The sequence below is a fragment of the Equus caballus genome, chromosome 1, assembly GCF_041296265.1.
Source record: "Equus caballus isolate H_3958 breed thoroughbred chromosome 1, TB-T2T, whole genome shotgun sequence".
NCBI classification, from domain to species: domain Eukaryota; kingdom Metazoa; phylum Chordata; class Mammalia; order Perissodactyla; family Equidae; genus Equus; species Equus caballus.
The window spans coordinates 87,918,155-87,929,836 of NC_091684.1; the positions used below are offsets into that span (position 1 = coordinate 87,918,155).

General features: G+C 45.2%; 1 long non-coding RNA gene across 1 annotated transcript; it reads left to right on the top strand.

Moving 5' to 3' along the window:
• The first annotated feature begins 3,876 nt into the window (after positions 1-3,876).
• Positions 3,877-11,392, top strand: LOC111774662 (uncharacterized). The gene is made up of 3 exons (XR_002809755.2): positions 3,877-6,218; positions 6,934-7,105; positions 9,826-11,392. It is a non-coding gene; the product is annotated as an uncharacterized lncRNA (long non-coding RNA).
• Positions 11,393-11,682: the final 290 nt, after the last annotated feature.

An 11,682-nucleotide genomic window follows, 5' to 3' on the forward strand; every position in this document is an offset into this window, starting at 1 on the left:
GATCTCCCTCTGGGATGTGGTCCCTGCCTCTTTCTGTCCCACTATTTCACACAATTCCATGGACACCCTTAGGTTTTCTCCAACAGAAATTCTTGTCAGTCAGTGCAACGTGAAGCTTCTAAAATCCGGTGCTAGGTGCTCAGGCGCATGAAACTCTTCTCTTGAGTCAAGCTTGCCCAGGCCGAAGGGTGAATCTGTAGGCGTAAATATGAATAAACCAGGGGCAGCTGGATTTCCAGTCGTTTGGTTTCCTGTCTCAAGTCAGTGTTATTCAACAATCTTGGTGGCATTTTGAGGGGCTTTGATGGTGGAAGGAGAAGCATTTCTTCCCATTTTGGAAAATGAGTCCTCAGTTCAGTCTGGGATTAATTTTCCTTGTCAAACTATTTTCAATCAAATGGTATTGTGAAGAAGCCACTGTGAGCTTGTTTAATAACTCCTCTCTTGTGTGTTTGCAGAGTTTTCAACGTTCAGAAAAATATTTCATCCCTTTAAGGAGTCCTGACAAGAAGTTACAGAGGATTAACAGGGACCAGGTTGTAAACTGGAGATGGACCATCCATCATGGAGGAGGGGCTGTTGACAGATTTAGAAGCCCTGCTGTACAGAGGGAGATCCTGTGTACTCCATTTCGGGAGTCAGGATCTTATATCAAGTGAAGACTTCTTGATATATAGTGGAGCAGCTGAGAATTCAGATAGTTAGGGGTAGGGGGAGATGCAGCAAGACATTCACAGGTCAACAGAGGAACATTAAGGAGACAATCAATTCTTTCAACAGGCAGCTGGTAACAGGCTTAGGAAGAATAGCTCAACGCTGAGACTATGTCTCGGGCAATGTGACAGAACATACCCTCAAAATTCTTTGATTCCTTTCCCATTAAGAGACAGAGTCTCATCCCTCCTCCTCACAGACTTGAGGCTACTTTGACCAGTGTAAAGTAGGAGAGAAGTGATGCTGTGCCACTTCTGAAGCTGGGTCACAAAAGCCACTGCTGCTCTGTCTTGTTTGCTGGGACAATGCTTTTGGGTTCTGTAACCAAGGAAGAAGTCTGACTATCCTGTGGCTGCCTTGCTGTGGGGAAGCCAAGCCACATGGAGAGGCCACATGTAGACCATGGGTCTGCAGTCCTAGTCTGTATCAGATGCCAGATATATGAGTGAACAAGCATTCACATGATTCTAAACCCTAGCTGTCGAGTCACCCCAGCCTTTGAGTCTTTTCTGTTGAGGCCCCAGACGTTGTAGCGCAGACATAAGTCATCCTCTCTGTTCTCTGTCCAAATTCCGGATCCACAGAATCTGTGTGCAGAATAAGATGGTTGTGTTAAGCAGCTAAGTTTTGAGGTAATTTATTAATGCAGCAGCAAAAACTGGAAAAAACAATCTGAAAATGATGGAAAATTAAAGCAGATTAGGGGTTAGAGAGTGAGACAGGTGTGGTTGGGGCAGATATTTTGGAAAAGGTGTCAGAAGACTTCTCTGAGGAGCTGACGTTTAACCAGAGAGTTGAATGATGTGGGGATGCAGGCTCACATCTGAGGGGAACAGATCCTAGTCATAGGAAACAGCAAGTGCAAAGGCCCTGAGATGGGGATGAGATATTCAAGAGACAGAAAGATGGCCTATGTGTCTAGAGCTAAGACAGTGAGGTGGGGAGCGATAGGAAAAGAGACAGAGCCACATGAAGGGTTTGTTGACTGTGATAAGGGATTTGGATTTTATTGTAAACCAATGTGAGGTTTTGAACAGGGAAATATTCTCCATGCTCACTCCCTCATTGATTTTATCCAGACTCATGACTTCAAACAGCTTCTATATGCTAATGATTTTTAAATACATATTTCTAGCCCAGACCTCACCTCTGAATTCCAGGTTCTTAATATAGATGCCTACACAGTTCTCCACATGGATTATTAATAGATATTGAAAATGTGATATGTATAAGCTATTAGCTTATTCCCTTCCCCAAGCCTCCTCCTCCCACAGTCTACTCAATGTCATCAAATGGCAACTGCATCCTTCCAGTTGCTCAGGTCGTCTTTGACTCGTTTCTTTCTCTTGCATCCCTATCTTGCATCAGTAAATCCTGTTGGTTCTGCTTCCCATCAATTCTCCCTGCTTCCATCCTCACCTTCTTTCCATCTATTCTCCTGGCACGAAGTGTGGCTGTTGAAAAGTCTGATGACAATCTGACTTTCTTTCCCTTGAAAGTAGCTTGGTCTTTTTGCCTGGATGCCCAAGGGACTTTATGTTTTTCTTTAAAGTCTAGAAATTTTACCAGAATATATTTTGGTATTACTTGTTTTGGGTTGATTTTGACTTTTTATATATTTCTCAAATTTTTGATTAATTTTAGAAGAGTTTTCTTGATTTATCATTTTTAGTTTTTGTTCTGTTCCTTGCTTTGGTTTTCTGTGTTAGAGTCTCCTATTATACAAATGTTGGATCTTCTTTGCCTATCAGCTATATTTGGTACTTTGTCTCAAATCTGTTTTCATTCTTTCTTCATTTCTTTTGATTTAACTTTTTTCTTTCATTTTCTATTTCTCTTAAGGCATAATCTGCTGGATTTATGTGCTCTTACTACTACTGTGATCTGTTTCTACTCACAACACTTCTGACATCAAACGTGGGTTTTCCCACACCAATCAATTCGTCAGTTCTCTATGGACTGGGTGTCCAACAATTGAATTCATTCTGACACTAATTACCTGGAGTTAGTGCAGACCCCACAGCTCAGTCCCACAAAACTGCTTCCCACTCCAGATGCCGATCACAAGTAGTGAGTCCCCAGATTACCCACACTTCTGTCTGATTTGGCTACAAATTGGGGATTCCCATGATCCCCTCCTCGGGTTCAATAATTTGCTATAATGGCTCATGGAATCAAGGGAAACACTTATTTAACAGCCAGATGAAGAGGTACATAAGGCAAGGTCTGCAAGTGTCCTAAGTGCAAGAGCTTCTATCCTTCAGGAGTTTGGGGTGCATCACCTTCCTGGAACATGGATGTGTTCACCAAGCTGGAAGCTCTCTGAACCCCTTCGTTTAGGTTTTTATAGAGATTCTATTACATAGGCGTGATTGATTAAACCATTGGCCATTGGTGATTAACTCAATCCCTAGTCCCCTTCCCCTCCTCAGAGGTTGGGAAGTGGGGCTGAAAGTTCCAATCCTCTAATAATATGATTGATTCCTTTGGTAACCAGCCCTCATCCTGAAGTTATCTAGGGGCCCACCAAGAGCCACCTCATTAGCATAAATTCAGATATGTTTGAAAGGGGCTTAATAAGAATAACAAAAGATGCTCCTCTCACTCCTATCACTCAGGAAATTACAAAGGTTTTAGGAGCTCTACTGGGGATGAAGACCAAATATATGTTTCTTATTGTATCACAATATCACAACTCTGGTTTTTTTTTTTTTTTTTTTTTTGAGGAAGATTAGCCCTGAGCTAACATCCGCTGCTAATCCTCCTCTTTTTTGCTGAGGAAGACTGGCCCTGACCTAACATCTGTGCTCATCTTCTTCTATTTTATATGTGGGATGCCTGCCCCAGCATGGCTTGATAAACAGTGTGTAGGTCCACACCTGGGATCCAAACTGGCGAACCCCAGGCCGCCAAAGTGGAATGTGCAAACTTAACCACTGTGCCACTGGGCTGGCCCCTCTGGTCTCCTTTTTAATTTGATCTAATTTGCTATATGATTAAAAAAACTCCTAATACTTTCCTGAATTCTATCTTTTTACTTCTGAGTTTTCTAGCTCTGATTCATGTCATTCTTTTAGAGTTTTTTGAAATGAGTTGTAGATTTCATTTGTTTTGTGGGCATGTTTCCGGTATGTTTTATGGTCTGTAGGGATGTGATTCTGTGACTTTCACCTTTTTTCCTGAATAACTTTGTCTGTTATTCTTTTGTGTTGAAAATTTTTACATGAAATTAGTTTTTCTGCATCTCTAGAAGATGTCGTTCCACTTGGCTTCTCTAACTTCATTGCTCTAGAGTTTCCTCTTTGGTTGTTTTCATGCAGTGTTCAAGAACATGGTGGCTTACTTTCTGAGGTCTCTACGCTCTGTTCCCCTTACCCTTTTCAGGTGGCCCCTCCATTTGTCTCCTTCCTCTGTCTCAGACTGTTCTAGCCTTTTCAGACAGCAAACCCCTTGAATTCACCCATTACTTGAGTGGGCAAAACCCTTCCAGTTTTAGCTGCTGTTCTCAAATTGGCTGTCTCAGATTTCCGTTGAGTACCTGTTGGGTATTTTGGGATTTTTCAGGGATCATTAGATCCCTGACTCTCTTCATTGCTTCCTCTTGTAAAGATGTTAATACTACTCAGGTCTTGAATCTTGAATCTGTTGGTGGTTTGTCCCCACCCCCTTATGTTTTGGGCATCATGGGGATACTTTGTCAGTTAGTTTTGTGGTACATATTATTCATGAAGTTTTGGTTTTGCTCTTTTGTACTACTTGTACTATCTATTTTTCATAGTGGAATTTGGGAAGGTTCAAAAATTATGCTAGAGGCGTCATCCCAGAATATTCTTCAGTCTGTGTTCAATACATTGTCTAGAAGGGTACTGTTAAAATGTACCTTAGATCATGTCATCACTTTGATAAAAATGCATTAGTGGCTCTCCATGTCACTAGAGCAAATGCCCAAGTCCTTACATTGGCTTATGAGGTGCTATGTAATCTGACTTTCTCCACCTCGCTTCCCTGTTACCTGTCTGAAGTCACCTCCTATTACTCTCCCCCTTCTTATTGTGCCATGGCCACAATGGCCTCTTTATTACTTCTAAAATGTGCCAGGAATGGTTCTACTTCAGGGTTTTTACACTTGCTATTCCCGTTGGTCTTTATTCAAACGTCACTGTCTCATTGACGCCTTCCCTGGCTGCCCTATCTAAAATTGCAACCCTTCCCAACAACACCTTTTCCCTCCACCTTTCCTGCTTCATTTTTTTCTTAGCACTTATCACCACATATTTTGTTTATTAATTCACTTATCACTATATATTTTATTTATTAATTTACTTATTCATTTTTAAAATGTCACTAGAACATAAACTCCATGGAGATGGAAGTTTCTGATCAAAACTAAATTTTTGTTGCATGAGTGGATACATTTCAAATTTCCTCCTGGCTTCACTGTGGAGAATGGCAATGTGCAGGGTGACAGAATTCGAAGGGAGAGACCAATTAGTAGGCTGCTGCAATTACCTAGGCAAGAGATTGTGGTGGAAGTGGGCATAAATAGCTGAATTTGTGATCTACCTTAAAGGTAAACGGAAGACTTGCTAATTATCAACCTTAAGTTGCTAGATGCTGCCTAATTGTTTGATTGATAAACTATTGTAACGTGTGGGCGTGAAAATTACTTTCTGACAGGCTGATCACAGCTCCTGGGCCCTATAAATTCTCAGTTTTTCACAAATAATCTGCCGGGTGCAGTTAGGGGAAATCCAAGAGGACCCAAGGGAATAGATATTTTGGAGGTGGGGATAGGAAAGGTGTTCCAGTAAGAATTTGCTGCATAATAAATCAGCCTAAGGCTTAGTAACTTAACAAAACAAGGATTTATTATTTTTCACGATTTTATGGGTTGACTTGGGCAGTTTCTCTGCTGGTTTTGCCTGGGCTCACTCATGTGACTTAATTCAGCCAGAGGCTCACCTGGGCTAGAAGGTCATCTCAGGATGGCCTCTCTGACAGTCTGGCAGCTGGTGCTGGCGGTCAAGTTGGGGATCTCACTTCTCCTCCATGTGGCCTCCCCTATTCCAGCAGGCTAGCAGCTTCCTCGCATGGTGGCCCCAGGGCAGCAGTTCCAGAGGGCGAAAGTGGAAGCTGCAAGGGCTGGCTTTGGAAGTCACACATTGTTACTTCTGCTAAATTCTGTTGATCAAAGCAAGTTAGAGGCTAGCCCGGATTCAAGGGATAAGGGAAATAGATTTCAATTCTTGATGGGAGTAGTAGCTAAATCATTGCCAGGGGGCGTGCTTACCAAGGTAGGAAGAATTTGTGGCCATATTTTGCAATTCTCAACAGAAAGAAACCAACATTTATTGAGTGTTAACTGTGTTCCGGACACCTTAGGTATAACCCATACTTGATTCTGCTTAATTCTCACAGCAATCCTGTGAGGATGGCCACTGAAGAAATGGAGGCCCTGGGAAAATAAACAGCCTCTCCAAGGACCCAGGACCAGCAAGGGGAAGGTAGGCATTCAAGCGCTGATTTGTCTGACTCTAAAAGCCTGTTTTTTTTTCTTTTTCTCTTTAACTCTGGTACTGGTCATGCATCTGTGGTGTATAGAAGAAGGGTTCGAGTAGTTCTGCCAAGGAGTTTCTTCTTCTCCCCTGCCCTCTTTCTCTCTTTTGCAGATTTAATGAATTCTTCACCTTCTTTGGGGATTTTTTTTTTGGTCACATGCTTAATAGTTAACATTTACTGAGTAGTTACAGTACATGAACCACAGCTTTGCTCATGGCGGACCCTGCTCTCTAAACACAGTGTCCCCAGGTGACCAGGCTGCTCTGGGTTGCTGGATTGGTCAACGATTCACGGTCCCACCCAAGTGAGCCTCCTGTCCCTGGGGTTGTCAAGGCATTCTCTTGGCTGCTGATTCCCACCCCCGTGGAGGCCGTTCTGAGCAGCCAGGAGCTGGGAGCCCTGCTACGCTCCCCCAGATGGCCTGAAGAGTCCTCCTTTGGAACGTACCGGATAATGTCCTGGAGAGTCTGGGACTATAAATCGGCCGCTGGGCAGCCTCCCTGTTGGCTGGGGAGCCAGAGTATACTTGCGTGTGGATTTACCCTCTGGCCTCCATTTCCTGTTTTCTGAGGAGAAAAATGAGCAATGGTGTCTCTTTTCTGGGGAGGAGATGAAGGAGCATTTAACCACACCCTGCTCTGCTCTTTCCCCTTGATCTAGGTGCCCAGTTCTGCTCCAGGCAGAGGTTGCCAATTAGTGAAAGCATATTCGGACGGCAGGTTTCTCGTCTTGTGCTGGCCGCTTACCTTGGTATGGCCTGTGACAGTCTCCAAGACACTTTCACTCGCACGGTCCCACGAGAACCTTGCAAGGTTCCTGCAAGGGAGGCATGGTAGGTGATAATGTTTACATTTCAGACACGAGCAACATGAGGCTGTTGCCTGACTCTTTGTGGCCATTCCGTTAGACCTAGGACTCAAGCCCAGGTCTGTTCACCTTTAAGTCTCACTTTTCTGCCCTCCTACTGAGCCTCTTGATGACCAGGTGAGGGGATGTGGGCATTAGGGAAGAGTCTGGGAGCAGGGAGCAACAGATGGCCTGTGACTCTCCCCAGTATCTACTAGTCACTACCTGGAAGCCAGCAGCTATGATGTAACCACAAGCATTGTTCAGTGATGGCTGCCTTAGTTCTGTGGGTGGGACCGCAGTGCCGGCTGGCTGGGGAATCCCACTGGTGACAACACAGCATCCTTTTGAGCTGACTCGGCAGCAGATGCCCCAGACCAACTCCAAGCCTGACAGCATCTCTGCGAAGCGTGTGAAGGGACAGCAGACGTCAGAGTCCTCCTGTAAATCACCTTCATAAAGGCTCCTTGTGGTTGATTCACCGATGACTCATTTATAATCTGGTTTCAACATCGTGAGTCAAAATGTACCACTTTCATTAAAAATAACATTCACTGGGGTCTAACGGCTTTCTTTTTTCTGTTTTTTACTGTACTGTGTGGTTTCTGGATGGGAAGCTGTCAGATAGCAGGTGAGGTGTTTGGAGGGGCTTGAAGGTAATTACACATGCCTTCACGGGCTCCAACCACTCCAGGATTGGTTGGACACAGAGTATCGAGTACCTACTGTGTGTCCTGCAGCCTTCTGACCTATGAGTGTGTGAGTGCTCAGTGTGAGCCAGTGGGAATGTGTGTGAGAGTGTGCACACTGAGTGCACGATCGAGAGGTGCAAGACAAGATCTCTGTCCTCCAGGAGATTCTAGTCCACACATGAATCTAGGAGAGTCAGAATCACCTGGGACGCTTGTTAGAAATGCAGGTCCCTGGGCTTCACCCCACACCTCTGAGGGTGGGGCCTTGATGAATTGCTCAGGAGAGTTTTAGGCACAGTAAAGTGGCGAGCCTTGACTTTAGGTGTGAGAGATGGGAACTCCCTGTCGGCAGACCCCCTCTGCAAATGGGGGATCGAGAAGGAGCTGGGACTGAGAGAGGCTGACAGAGGAGATGAGAGAGGCTGATGGAGGAGGGGAGAGAGGAGAAGGCAGGGGCCGGGAGTGGAGTGGGGGTATGTCAGCACCAAGAGCGAAGCGGGCCCCTAGAGTCCCCACGGGAACCGTACTAAAACCCCCCTGTGTTACTTGAGACACCCACTCTTTCTGGTTTGGGGACCAAAACTTGGACATCCCCTATTTCGCTGGTGACAAAAACAGTTTAGTGGGCATTCAGCAGGGTAAAAAGCCCTTGCTCTGATCGTATCTTATGTTTTGTGTTCTTTAACGATGTTAGAAGCTTCAGCAGGGAAGACACTGACGAGATACTGTTGAGTCTGACCTGGATGAACATCTCCAGTGCCCCCACCGAAGATCTAGGCAGCTCTCAGGAAACCACCATTTTATTTCAGCCATTTCGCCAATGTTTTTTGTTGGCGTTCTAAAGTTTCGTTACATGAAGACTTTTCCCTCCAAGCCCGGGGGGAAGTTTGACTTGACCCATTTGGGTCACCACCCCCCTCACTCCCTCCTCTGATGAGTCTCCTCGCCAAGGGCTCCTGGTGCCCGGGCTCTGTTAATGGTGGGAAATAAGGTGTGAGGGCCCGGAGGAAGGCTTGGAGTGGGAAGATGGATGATTCATAACAGATGGTTATGGGGGAGCAGGGAGGGCATTGTCATTCAGCATCTATGGCCTGGCCTGGTCCTGCTATCCTACTCCCTTGGTGCTCCCAGCCTCAGTTGGCACAAATGCCCAGCTCGCTACTGGAGCAAACCATGATCCTCACCTCTTTGCCTCAACTCTTCTCCTTCTATATCTCCTCAGCCTATGCCTGAGCCCTCTGTGTCTTTCCATGCCTGCTCTGGTCTGAGGCCTGAACTCCTCCCAGCTTCCCTCCTCTTCTGTGGCTCAGCACACTTCTAGTTGCTTCTAACACCAAGGGACCTCCCAGGATGCTTCTCCAGCCCCAGTCCACATGGCTGCCATTCTTGCTGGGTCCCTCCTCTCCCTGGAAGGTGATCAGACTGTTGGAATGGAACTCTGATGGCTTAGGGAGGGATCTTAGACATTATCTGCCATTTCCTGGTCCTCAGTCACCTCTCCTCATCAGTTAGCTGTATTTTGAGGAAAATGGCCATCTTGAGGTAAAGAGAGGGTCTCCATCCCTGGGGCTCCGTGTTTCACCTGGACTTGAGCATCAGATGATCACCTGGCCCATCACGTCACCTGGCTCATTTTCAGTAAGAAACTCACATCAGCTGAATTAGTTATTGGGGGGTTTGCTGTTGGCTTTGGAGTTGGCTTGGGGAAGGGGCTTTTTTTTAAGAAGAGAGAAGCAACATAGGGTATTGGCTAAGAGTGCAGAAACTGGAGCCAGAGTGCTTGGGTTCAAATCCAGGCTTTGTCTATGAGTGGCTGTGTGACCTTGGGTTAGTGAGTTAACCTCTATGTGCTTTTCTTTTCTTGTTCATAAAATGGGGATGACAAAAATAGTGCCCATCTCTGAGACTTTTTTAGGGGTTAAATTAGTTAATATTTGTGAAGCATGAAGAACAGTGAGGGGTACGTAGTCAGTGCCATGTGGATTTGTTCAAGTTGTTTCCTTCACTTTTACAGAGAACCAAACGGACCCAGAGAGGATGAGTAAGCAGCATGGCCAGCACTTGCACAGGTGTCTTTTCCAGTCACTCCTCTTTGTGGGGACCCTTGATGCCAGCGATATACTACATGACCCAGGCTCTCTCCCATCCATTTAGAGCAAAGACCTCTGCATGGGGTTTTCAGATGTAGGCAGGTCTCTCCCCCGTGGCCCAGCTTTTGGTGAATATCCTCGAACGTGTCTAAAACTCATCTCAACATTCCCCCCTGACCCCAGCTGCTCTTCTCGCCCCATTCCTGAGTTCTGTGAGTTGCCCAGCCAGAAACCAGGGTGCCAGGCTTGACTCCTCCCTCACCCCTGCCCAAAAGCCCACGAACGGTGCCTCCTAGCAGCTCTAGAATTGATCCCCCTGCCTGTACTCTAGTTCAAGCCACTGTTATATCTTCTCCAGACAACTGCAGTAGCGTCCTAATGGATGTAGTGACCTGAATGGTGGCCCTCAAATCTCAGGCCCCCATCCTTGGAACCTGTAATGTTACCTTATATGGGAAAGTTCTTGCAGATGTGATTAAGGACTTAAAAAAATTAAATTGGGGTAAAATACACAATATAATATTTACCATTTTAGTCATTTTTAAGTGTACAGTTCAGTGGCATTGAATGCATTCATGTCATTGTGCAACCATCAGCACCATCCATCTCCAGAACTCTTCATTTTGCAAGCCTGAAATTCTGTACCCTTTAAACTTCCCATTTGTCCCCAATCCCTGCTCCAAAGCCCAGTGACCACCATTCTGCTTTCTATCTCTATGAATTTGGCTACTCTAGGGACCTCATATAAGTGGAATCATACGGTATTTGTGCTTTTGTGACTGGCTTATTTCACTTAGCATAATGTCTTCAAGGTTCATCCATGTTGTAGCATGTGTCAGCATTTCCTTCCTTTTATAGGCTGAATAATATTCCATTGTATGGATATACCACGTTTTGTTTATGTGTTCATCCATCCACCCATTTATGTACGGACACTTGGGTTGCTTCCATCTCTGGCTATTGTGAATAATGCTGCTATGAACATGGGAGTACAAAAGTATGTCCAAGTTCCCACTTTCAATTCTTTTGGGTATATGCCCAGAAGTGGAATTGATGGATCTTATGGTAATGCTATGTTCAATTTTTTGAGGAACCTCCATACTGTTTTCCATAGTGACTGCACCATTTTACATTCCCACCAATAATACAGTAGAGTTTAAAAGGATTTTAAGATGAGGAGATTATCCTAGACTGTCCCAATGGACCCTAAATGCCATCACAAGTGTCTTTATAGGGAAAAGGCAGAGGGAGATTAGAAACATAGGGAAGGTGATATGAAGGTGAAGGCAGAGACTGGAGTGATGGGGCTATAAGCCAATGAATGCTGGCAGCCACCAGAAACTGGAAGAGGCAAGGAGTGGATTCCCCAGTAGAGCCTCTGGAGAGAGCACAGCCCTCCCGCCGCCTTGATTTCAGCCCACTGCGACTGATCTCAAACTTCTGTCCTCCAGCACTGTGAAAGAATAAATAAATTTCTTTTAAGCTACCAAATTTGTGGTAATTTGTTACAGCAGCCTCAGGAAACCGATACACTGTTCTCCCCACATTGAATCTCCCACTCCTCCCACTCAATGCAGTTCCATTGTTTTTTTAAATTGGATCATGTTACTCTTTTGTTTGGATACTTTCGACTGTTTCCCACTGCCCGCGGCGCAGTGACCAACTGCTCCTAAACAAACTGACCTGGCCCTCAGCATAGCTTACTGCCTACCTCTATGGAGGCATCACCTCAACTTCTCCTTTTGCTCTCTGCTTTCATCATACCCATTTTTCCTTGTTCC